Source organism: Dama dama, chromosome X, assembly GCF_033118175.1.
Source record: "Dama dama isolate Ldn47 chromosome X, ASM3311817v1, whole genome shotgun sequence".
Classification (NCBI taxonomy): domain Eukaryota; kingdom Metazoa; phylum Chordata; class Mammalia; order Artiodactyla; family Cervidae; genus Dama; species Dama dama.
In genome coordinates this window covers 157,720,937-157,733,127 of record NC_083714.1, presented here as the reverse complement: position 1 = coordinate 157,733,127, position 12,191 = coordinate 157,720,937, and the positions used below count along the sequence as shown (strand labels likewise).

At 40.4% G+C, this 12,191-nt stretch overlaps 1 non-coding gene across 1 annotated transcript; it reads left to right on the top strand.

Moving 5' to 3' along the window:
• Positions 1 to 8,837: 8,837 nt before the first annotated feature.
• On the top strand, positions 8,838 to 8,942 carry LOC133053295 (U6 spliceosomal RNA). The gene has a single exon (XR_009692220.1). It is a non-coding gene; the product is annotated as a U6 spliceosomal RNA (small nuclear RNA).
• The last annotated feature ends 3,249 nt before the right edge of the window (positions 8,943 to 12,191 follow it).

The following is a 12,191-nucleotide window of genomic DNA, read 5'->3' as shown; positions in this document are numbered from 1 at the left end:
AGGAGTAGTAAGCACAAGCATACAGCAGGGGGAAGGAATGCTCTTGCTTCTATGCAAAAAGCCCGAGAGTAGGTAGCACAAGCGTCCAGCATGGGGCAGGAGTGCTCTGTCTTTTCTGCAAAAAGCCTGGGAGAATAATAAAAATAAATGGGAATTTAAAAAAAATGTGAAGTAATTAGCCTCCAAATAATAAAAAAAAAATTAAGTATAATGACGAAAAGTCACAAAAAAAAAAAAAAAAAGCCTGGGAATAATAAGCACAGGCGGCTAGCAGGGAGCAGGAGCGTTCTTTCTTCTATGCAAAAAGCCTGGGAGTAGTAAGCCCAAGGGTCCAGCAGGGGTCAGGAGCGCTCTGTCCTCACTGAAAACGCCTGGGACCTGTAACACAATTTGAATGCAGAGTTCCAAAGAATATCAAGAAAGCCTTACTCAGCGATCAATGCAAAGAAATAGAGGAAAACAATAGAATGGGAAAGACTAGAGATCTATTCAAGAAAATTAGAGATACTAAGGGAATATTTCATGCAAAGATGGGCTCAATAAAGTACAGAAGTGGTACGGTCCTAACAGAAGCAGAAGATATTAAGAAGATGTGGCAAGAATACACAGAAGAACTGTGAAAAAAGATCTTCAAGACCCTGATAATCATGATGTTGTGATCACCAACCTAGAGCCAGACATTCTGGAATGCGAAGTCAAGTGGCCTTTAGGAAGCGTCGCTATGAACAAAGCTAGTGGAGGTGATGGAATTCCAGTTGAGCTATTTCAGATCCTAAAAATGATGCTGTGAAAGTGCTGCACTTAATATGCCAGCAAATCTGGGAATCTCACCAGTGGCCACAGGACTGGAAAAGGTCAGTTTTCATTCCAATCCCAAAGAAAGGCAATGCCAAAGAATGTTCAAACTCCTGCACAATTGCATCCATCTCACACACTAGTAAAGTAATGCTTGAAATTCTCCAAGCCAGGCTTCAAAAGTACATGAACCGTGAACTTCCAGATGTTTAAGCTGGATTTAGAAAAGGCGGAGGAACCAGAGATCAAATTGCCAGCATCTGCTGGATTATCAGAAAAGCAAGAGAGTTCCAGAAAAACATCTACTTCTTTATTGACTATGCCAAAGCCTTTGACTGTGTGGACCACAACAAACTCAGGAAAATTCTTAGAGATGGGAATATCAGACCACCTGACCTACCTCTAGAGAAATCTATATGCAGATTAGGAAGCAACAGTTAGAATTGGACATGGGACAACAGACTGGCTCTAAACAGGGAATGGAGTACATCAAGGCTGTATATTGTCACCCTGCTTATTTAACTTATATGCAGAGTACATCATGAGGAATGCCGGGCTGGAAGAAGCACCAGCTGGAATCAAGATTGCTAGGAGAAATATCAATAACCTCAGATATGCAGATGACAGCACCCATATGGCAGAAAGTGAAGAACTAAAGAGCCTCTTGATGAAAGTGAAAGAGGAGAGTGAAAAACTTGGCTTAAGACTCAACATTCAGAAAACTAAGATCATGGCATCTGGTCCCATCACTTCATGGCAAATAGGTGGGGAAACTGTGGAAACAGTGGCAAACTATTTTTGGGGGCTCCAAAATCACTGCAGACAGTGATTGCAGCCTGAAATTAAAAGACGCTTACTCCTTGGAAGAAAAGCTATGACCAACCTAGACAGCATATTAAAAAGCAGAGACAGTACTTTGCCAACAAAGGTCCATCTAGTCAAGGCTATGGTTTTTCCAGTGGTCATGTATGGATGTGAGAGTTGGACTGTAAAGAAAGGTGAGCACCAAAGCATCGAAGCTTTTTAACTGTGGTGTTGGAGAAGACTCAAGAGTCTGTTGGACTGCAAGGAGATCCAACCAGTCCATCCTAAAGGAGATCAGTCCTGGGTGTTCACTGGAAGGACTGATGCTGAAGCTGAAACTCGAAAACTTTGCCCACCTGATGCAAAGAGTTGATTCATTTGAAAAGACCCTGATGCTGTGAAAGACTGAGGTCAGGAGGAGAAGGGGACCACAGAGGATGAGTGGGTTGGATGGCATCACTGACTCAAAGAAAATGGGTTTGGGTAAATTCTGGGAGTTGGTGGTAGATAGGGATGCCTGGCGTGCTGCAGTCCACAGAGTTGCAAAGAGTTGGAAATGACTGAGCGACTGAACTGAAATGAGCTGAACTGAGAGGAAAGCCACCGTACCATAGCTATTCATATTTTCCATTCCTTCTAACATTTTTTGCTTTATGTAGTTAATTCCATTTGTTTCTTTGATTCTTGCTTTGCAGAATTTTTAAAGAATACAGATCAGCAAATACTATAACAAATAAGCAGAATAATTTACACATCATTTGATATTCCATCTTAATGGCAGTATGAGTAGGGTAGAGGAAAAGATAAAAATGACCATAATTTGCATTTTATAGCTTGTCAGCAAGTTACACGGTGCCCTAAGAAATTCAAGCAAAATCACAGGCCTTCAATAAACACTTGCGAAGTGACAAAACTGAGCAGAGGATGCTATTCCCTGTACTGTAGCTTTTTAAAACCATCTTAAGTCAAATATTCATGGGAAAAACTTGACTGTCAATGAAAACATGTTTTTTTTAAGAAATACTGGATTTTGCTATAAAATACTAGTTTTATCTACTTCATTAGTGTTGCTGTGTTTCCATCAACTTAATTAAAAAACAACACTTATTTTTTTCTTTTTTAGATGCCAAATAACTACTTTAGAAGTTTGATTTTGAGTTTCTGGTTATAGGTCTCCTCAAGGCTGTTTATATTCATCTCCCACCTCATCAGTACATCAGTCATGCATTTGTTTTTTTCTGGTAGCTTCTGGGCCCTGAAATTAGCAAAAAACAAATAAGTCAAATTAAAAAATATTAATATTGGGGAAAAGATACTGTGTGTATTTAGTCCCACAGACCCAAAACTGTTCTGTGACTGTCATGGCTGGGGAGTTAAAAACAAAGAGCCAGAAGTCAGCCATTATTTTAGGGGCTAACCTACTGATAATGGATCTGAACTACAGACAGAACTCCATAGTTCTCTGGCTGGGGAGTGTGAAAAAATGCCAGCACCAAAGTAGTTCCTCACAGGAGATGGTTCACATAAAAAAAAATGTGATCACACACAAAAAAAATGATCAGAAGTGACAAGTAATCATAAATAATTAAAGGATAAAAGATTAGTGTTTTAAATTACAAAACTACAAGCCAAACTTTAGTTACAACATTCAAGTGCTTGTTTCTTTTATAATAGTGTTTCTAAATGTGAGGTTTAACTGACTAGCCCATAGCTATTAAACATAGAAGATTCATTTTGGTGTTTGATCATCTACTATATCAATACTAGTTTGATACCAGTGAAATTATTCAATACAAAAAGTAAATACTGAAAAGAGAGCAAAAGATAGTTGGATCAATCAAAACATGGCAACATCAAAGAAAGGAATAGCCGTATAGCCGTGATGGTGAAACCTCAAGTCAAGCACAAAATCAATTCCAGAGTCAGGGAATTGGGTTCACAAGAACTCAGATCAAGTGAGAAACAGAAGTACTAGGCACCAGAGACTATGCCAAGCAAAACATAAAAGGTCTCTATGTTAGCTCCCTCTGCTGGTTAATCTGTACACTGGTACAGTTGTTTAGTTTGTATGATATGCTTCTCTGATGGCTCAGATGATAAACAATCTGCCTGTGGTGCAGAAGACCTAGGTTTGATCCCTGGTCAGGAAGATCCCTTGGTGAAGGAATAACAACTCACTCCAGTATCCTTACCTGAGGAATTTCATGGATAGAAGAGGGCTATAGTCCATGGGGTAACAAACAGTCAGACATGACTGACCATTAACACTTTCACTTTCAATGTACTTTGAAAGGAGGAGGAGGGAGAGTGGAGGAAAATAAGTGATTACATAATCACTGTCAATGCCCAAATTGGTTTCCTTTTCTCTCTTATGGTCAATTTATCTCGTCAGTATTGCCAAAAAGAGCAAGGCTGGTAAAGAGAAGAAATCAAATGAACTAAGCCTATGTAAATGAGAAAACAACATTCATGAAAATGAAGACAAATCTTTTAAGGAACGAAGATTCCTGGTGTATGTATGAGTGCCAATTAATGGCAGCTACCAAATGGGAAAGAAGGCTTATTCCATAACCTATCCAACTGCTGCGCCTGTTATTAATCCCTGGTAAAATATGAAGAGTGAAACATTAGTGAGCACTTAGAAAAAGCAACACACACATTACATGAAACAGTTTCTCCCAGTACAAGTCAACTTAGAGTCACTGTGTTGCCTTTTTTGCCAGCAGAGCATGTCAATATGGCAGGGTTTGCTGTCTGGAATTCAGATACTATATGCACATGAAACTGTGAGATCTGAATATTTGACATAAATGGGACACATATGATCTGTTAAAGTGTTACTCACTTCTCCAAATTATCTGTCACATCCCACTGTAACCTCATGATGGTATTTCCTTCTGCTTTCATCCCAGTGACCAATATTTCAAAAACAAAATGCTCATCCTCATTTTACCTGAAGTTTGTCTTTGAAGCTAGGTCACCTTTACAATCGAGGACTCTATTCTGCAGTTAGTATTAGAATATGTAGACATATTGGGTTCTTTTTCATCTCATTCATTCTGAAAGTCCAAAATGGACACACATTACTTATAATTCAAAGGCTTCAATTCTTTGCTTCAGCTCAGCTTCTCTGACTCTCAGCAAATCTATGTCTTTTAGTAGAAGCTGCCTTTGGGCATAGATTTCTTTTGTTTCATTCTGCAGAGGAAAGCATTAACTTTTACCAAGTAAGCTAAAGAAATCAAAGGAGACGAACAAATACATTGCTTCCTAAAGTCTAGAAAACAAAGGATGGACATTTAGAGGAACAATTTTCAAGAGGTTCCAATGCAAGGTGTATGTTTTGCCTTTTTATCCGCACAAAAATGTACTTCCTCATCTCCCAAAGACTGTTAAGTTACATTACTCTTATTTCTAGCATCCCTTGTCTAGAGTTATTTTGTTACTTCATTAACATCTCTCAGATACTGAAGAAAATTCGTTAAGTTCTTCAGCAAGAAAAAAATGAAACTAAGTGTTCATTCAGCAATAAAATAAAATTTAAAAGATGATGCCCCAAATGAACGACCACACTTCCATGTATGTGCTCCCTGAACACCTATCACATATTCAAGGCCACATTGGGTGTTGGGTACACAAAGATGTACAGATACAGGTCAGTCGCTACCTTAAAAAAAAAAAAAAAACTCAGTTTATTCAGGGAGAGAAAGACAAACCAAACATGATGATTTTACAATCAAAGTAAATCAAGACTCCACAGGATGAATGATGCCTGGAGGAGTACTCAGTGAGGGGTCAGGAGGGGCATCATGAGGACCTGATATTCCAGCTAGATTTTGAAGACTGGACAATTTTATCAGGCCAAGAAGGGAAGGGGCATTCTAGGTAGTGGAATACAGGCATGGTGCTCTTCATAAATGGCAACCTTCTCAGGAACCTTCATAGATCAGTTGACTAAACCAGGGTTTGAGTTTGTGAACTGACTGATCTGATCTAATCAGTCATCTATCTTTTTTGTTGAACGGTATTGAAGTATAGGTGATTTACCATGCTATGTTAACTGCTGCTGTACAGTAGTAACTCAGTTATACACATATATTTTTTTATATATTTTTTCCATTAGGGTTTATCACAGGATAGCGAATATAGTTCCATGTCCTATAAAGGAGGCCCTTGTTGTTTATCCATCCTATATATTTTAGTTTGAATCTGCTAGTTCCAAGCTTCCAGTCCATTCCCACCCTCTACCACCTTGGAAACAAGTCTGTTCTCTTGTGTCCATGAATGTGTCTCACCAACATGTCCATTTGTGTCGATTGGTGATAGAAGCAAGGTCTGATGCTGTAAAGAGCAATATTGCATAGGAACCTGGAATGTTAGGTCCATGAATCAAGGCAAATTGGAGGTGGTCAAACAGGAGATGGCAAGAGTGAACATTGACATTCTATGAATCAGCAAACTAAAATGGACTGGAATGGGTGAATTTAATTCAGACAACCATTATATCTACTATGTGGCCAGGAATCGCTTAGAAAAAATGGAGTAGCCATTATGGTCAACAAGAGAGTCTGAAATGCAGTACTTGGATGCAATCTCTGAAAGGACAGAATGTTCGTTTCCAAAGCAAACCATTCAATATCACGGTAATCCAAGCCCATGCCCCAACCAGTAATGCTGAAGAAGGTGAAGTTGAACAGTTCTATGAAGAACTACAAGACCTTCTAGAACTAACACCCAAAAGAGATGTCCTTTTCATCATAGGGGACTGGAATGCAAAAGTAGGAATTCAAGAAACACCTGCAGTAAAAGGCAAATTTGGACTTGGAAAACGGAATGAAGCAGGGCAAAGGCTAATAGAGTTTTGCCAAGAGAACACATTTGTCATAGCAAACACCCTCTCCCAACAACACAAGAGAAGACTCTACACATGGACATCACCAGATGGTCAACACCGAAATCAGATTGATTATATTCTTTGCATCCAAAGATGGAGAAGCTCTACACAGTCCACAAAAAGAAGACTGGGAGCTGACTGTGGCTCAGATCATGAACTCCTTATTGCCAACTTCAGACTTAAATTGAAGAAAGTGGGGAAAACCACTATACCTTTCAGGTATGACCTAAATCAAATCCCTTATGATTATGCAGTGGAAGTGAAAAATAGATTTAAGGGACTAGATCTGATACAGTGCCTGATGAACTGTGAGCAGAGGTTCATGACCTTGTACAGGATACAGGGATCAAGATCATCCCCAAGAAAAAAGAAATGCAAAAAAGCAAAATGGCTGTCTGAGGAGGCCTTACAAATAGCTGTGAAAAGAAGAGAAGTGAAACACAAAGGAGAAAAGAAAAGATATCCCCATTTGAATGCAGAGTTCCAAAGAATGGCAAGAAGAGATAAGAAAGCCTTCCTCAGTGAGCAGTGCAAACAAAGAGAGGAAAACAACAGAATGGGAAAGACTAGAGATCTCTTCAAGAAAAAGAGATACCAAGGGAACATTTCATACAAAGATAGGCTCAATAAAGGACATAAGTGGTATGGAGTTAACAGAAACAGAAGATATTAAGAAAAGGTGGCAAGAATACACAGAAGAACAGTACAAAAAAGTTCTTCACAACCAGATAATCACAATGGTGTGATCACTCACCTAGAGCCAGACATCCAGGAATGTGAAGTCAAGTGGGCCTTAGAAAGCATCACTGCAAACAAAGCTATAGAGGTGATGGAATTCCAGTTGAGTTATTTCAAATCCTGAAAGATGATGCTGTGAAAGTGCTGCACTCAATATGTCAGCAAATTTGGAAAACTCAGCAGTGGCCATAGGACTGGAAAAGGTCAGTTTTCATCCCAATCCCAAAGACAGGCAGTGCCAAAGAATGCTCAAACTACCACACAATTGCAGTTATCTCACATGCTAGTGACGTATTGCTCAAAATTCTCCAAGCTAGGCTTCAGCAATATGTGAACCATGAACTTCAAGCTGGCTTTAGAAAAGGCAGAGGAAGCAGAGATCAAATTGACAAAATCTGCTGGATCATCAAAAAAGCAAGAGAGTTCCAGAAAAACATCTATTTCTGCTTTAGTGACTATGCCAAAGTCTTTGATTTTGTGGATCACAATAAACTGTGAAAAATTCGGAAAGAGATGGGAATACCAGACCACCTGACCTGCATTTTGAGTAACCTGTATGCAGGTCAGGAAGCAACAGTTAGAACTGGATATGAAACAACAGACTGGTTCCAAATAGGAAAAGGAGTGTGTCAAGGCTGTATGTTGTCACCCTGCTTATTTAACTTATATGCAGAGTACATCATGAGAAATGCTGGGCTGGATGAAGCACAAGCTGGAATCAAGTTTGCTGGGAGAAATATCAATAATCTCAGATATGTGCATGACACCATCCTTATGGCAGAAACTGAAGAAATAAAGAGCCTCTTGATGAAAGTGAAAGAGGAGAGTGAAAAAGGTGGCTTAAAGCTCAACTTTCAGAAAACTAAGATCGTGGCATCCAGTCCCGTCACTTTCCTGGCAAATACATGGGGAAACAGTGGAAACAGGGGCTGACTTTATTTTTGGGGGCTCCAAAATTATGGCAGATGGTGATTGCAATCATGAAATTAAAAGACATTTACTCCTTGGTAAGGAAGTTATGACCAGCCTAGACAGCATACTAAAAAAGCAGAGACATTACTTTGCCAGCAAAGGTCCATCTAGTCGGGGCTATGGTTTTTCCACTGATCATATATGGATGTCAGAGTTGGACTATAAACAAGGCTGAGCACTGAAGAATTGATGCTTTTGAATTGTGGTGTTGGAGAGAGTCTTGAGAATCCCTTGGACTGCAAGGAGATCCAACCAGTCCATCCTAAAGCAGATCAGTCCTATGTGTTCATTGGAAGGACTGATGTTGAAGCTGAAACTCCAGTATTTTGGCCACCTGATGCGAAGAGCTGACTCACTGGAAGAGACCCTGATGCTGGGAAAGATTGAGGGCAGTAGGAGAAGGGGATGACAGATGATGACATGGCTGGATGGTGTCACCGACTCAATAGACATGAATTTGGGTAAACTCTGTGCGTTGTTGATGAACAGGGAGGACTGGCGTGCTGCGGTTCATGGGGTTGCAAAGAGTCGGACACGACTGAGCAACTGAACCAAACTACCATTCTTCACTTAAGTGATATCCTATGATATATTTCTCTTCCTGACTTTGTTACATATCTTAAAGATGATGTTAGTACTCAGTTTAGCAGCACATATACTAAAAGTAGGATGACAGAGAAGATTAGCATGGCTTCTTCAAATGGATGACTTGCACATTCGTGAAGCATTCCATATTTTTTCTTAGACTAGTTTAGTCACTTCATTCCAGTCACTTTGTTCATAGTGATGCTTCTAAAGTCCACTTGACTTTGTATTCCAGGATGTCTGACTCTAGGTGAGTGATCACACTATTGTGGTTATCAGGATCATTGAGATGTTTTCTGTAAAGATCTTCTGTGTATTCTTGCCACCTCTTTTTAATGTCTTTTGCTTCTGTAAGGTGTTTGACATTTCTGTCTTTATTGTGACCATCTTTGCATGAAATGTTCCCTGGTATCTCATTTTCTTGAAGCGATCTCTATTCTTTCCATCTAAGTGAGGCCAATTCCCAGAACTGCTTATACAAAACTTGCAGAGTGATTGTAATTACCCTTCAATAACTGGGTCTTTTTGAGAAGCTCTAAGCAAGGGTAGAGACCGGGAGGAAGCATCTTACTTTCAACAGAATTTTCTGATGGAAGCCCCCACTGTCCACAGTAAGCAGGGTCCCAGATCCAGTCTGGTGTAAGACAGGCCCTTAATAAAGGAAACTTTTTTCTAAAGCAATGTGTCCAATCCCTTCCCACACACCCTCCTGCTACTGGGCAACCTCTATAACTCCTGTCCAGCCACCGGCCTGGCAGACAGGATCAAATGGCCACATGGCAACCCTGGATGCCTCCACCCTGGGGACCTCATATCCGCTCCCGTGGCAGCACACTGTGATTTGTTCCCATTCTTGACCTGAAACCTCCACCTGCAACTCTGTCATCTTGGCACATCTTCTGGCCATCAGAATCCCCAGATTTGCTTCCCAGTATCTTTCAGGCAGCCATGTAACCATCCCCGTTGCCCTAGGTTAGCAGCCACCTGCCATCTTGAGCTCCCTTCCACATGCTACTCAGCCCCAGTGTCCATGAAACATGCTGCCTTTCTGAAGTCAAGGAGTTTCAACTCTCTCAAGTTCCTCTGCCTGAGCACATCCATCCCTCCAGCCTTGACAACACTACACACCCTCCTGAAAGCTTCACAAGGGCCATTGCCTGGAAGCCCTGAACTTGGTCTACTGTCAGTCCAGGCTGCCCCTCAGCTGAGTCCTTGACACAGCTCGGCAGGCCTATCAGCTTTCCAGGGCTTTGTTTCCTTTAGTGACAGCAGCCATTTCACACCTCTGATTCTCCTTCCTGCTGTTAATAAAACCTCAAAGCTGCCGCTTCTTTGGCATGAGTTTCTTCCAGTCCCAGCATGGACCAGACCATCTGTAGTCCCTTCCCTCCAGCCATCTCAGAGGAAGGGCGCCTGCACATCCTTTTCAAGTCCCCTGCTTCCACTTGCATTCTTGACCCCAGAACCTACTGGAGAGTTAGCCCAGAGATGGCCACCCACTAAATGATTTTAGAATATTACCTCCTGGTGCTTTTGAATTCTCTCAAGGGTCATCTTTTCACAAGATATAAGGGCCTCGGATTTTGCTCGATAAGCTCTCTCCAGTTCATTCCGGAACTCAGCTAATTCCTTCCCACATTTACTTTTCTCTTCTGTTTTAATTTTCTCTATTTCAGTATCTTTAAAGTACTTCAACTGCCAATTGATGAGAAAAATTTGTAAATATCAATAACTATAGTAAAGAAACAGTAACAAATTTTCTCTTTACTGTTAACTTTAACATTAACAATGTCTAAACATATTTAGCTTATTTCATCTTCATGTTCCATCTCATCCACTACAATTCTAGGGTGCACTCAGAAGTCATAAAGAAATGACATTATCTTGAAAGAGAAATAATATCCACAACAGTATAGTACCACATTCATTAGTAACAATTTTACCTATTTCTCCATATATCAAGGGTGCAGACATTAAAATTTGAGGAAAAATATCATTCTTGATGATAACAAGATAAATCTTACCTCCTGACTCATTTCTGCCTGAAGCTGCTGTTCTATTTTCCTCTTATGTTCATTTAACTTGATTTCTAAGGATTCTAACTTTGGATGTTGAGGGCAAGCACCAGAAAATTCATTGTCAATAAGCTGAAGCTTCTCCACTACAAAAAATAACAAAGTAAATGAGGTCAGAGAGACATGTGCAGGTGACCAAACAGCCAGAGCTCTGTTCAAATGCTGAGTATACTCAGGGGAAAGTGTAAAGATGTCTGCCATTTTACATTAATAGAAATGCATCCAAAAAAGTGAGAGTGCTTAATGGATGGACAGATAAGTGATCAAGCAAGTATAACAAATTTCATGGCAGACTCAAGGTGTACAAATGTTTGCTGTAAAGCTTTCAACTTTTCTGAATGAGAATCCTCATCATAAAATATCAGGGGAAAAGAAAAAAAAAGTGTACTTTTAAGTCAGAGAACAGTGGCTTTTCCTTCTTATGTCAAAGTGCCATGGTAGAGTGTTCCTTCACTGCACTTTAGTTAGAGCTGACTCACACTTTCAAAACACTGACCCTAAGAGGAATCAAAGATGTTGTGTTTCACTTCCTCCACTTCAAGAGGAAACTGATGCCCAACCAGCTGAAGGGACTTCAGAAGGCTACACAGCTACATAATGGCACCAACGGGGCTAAGGCCAGGTCTATGATTGTCTCACATTCCAGTAGTCTTTCAGGAGATCCCCAGCCCTCAAAACAACTGTGGATTTGAAACCAATCACACCACACACTGCAAACCTGGCCATCTCACACAGTCTTATTCATGTGTAACACCAATATCACCAAAAAGTAGGCAGAAGAAAAAATAACTGGCACAAGCAGATTAAAATATGTGCTCAGTCATGACCAACTCTGCAACCTCATGAACTGTAACCTGCCAGGCTCCTCTGTCCATGGGATTATGCAGGCAAGCATATGGGAGTGGGCTGCCATTTCCTCTGCCAGATGATCTTCACAACCCGGGAATGAACCCATATCTCCTCTGTTTCCTGCACTGCAGGCAGATTCTTTACCACCTGAGTCATCAGAAATCAAAATATTGGCAGATATGTCTCTGACTGGCAAAATGTTACACGTGGTCCCATCTACTTTTCTGTGTTCTGCAGAAGGCGTGTACCTCAGAAAAGGCTCAGGTTCACAGACAAGAAAATGTAGACTCTAATATCAGCTGATCCAGACAGGGCATTGCCAAGTTGTTCTTCCTCAAATGATCTTAGTTTTTTAAACTATAAAATGAAAGGATGGCCCACTGATTTTTCTAGTTCCCTGCAAAGTAAGTAGTCTAAGATCTTCCCACTTTAGTGGCTATAAAATAAAGTAAGATGAGACACAGGGAAGAACTTCCCAG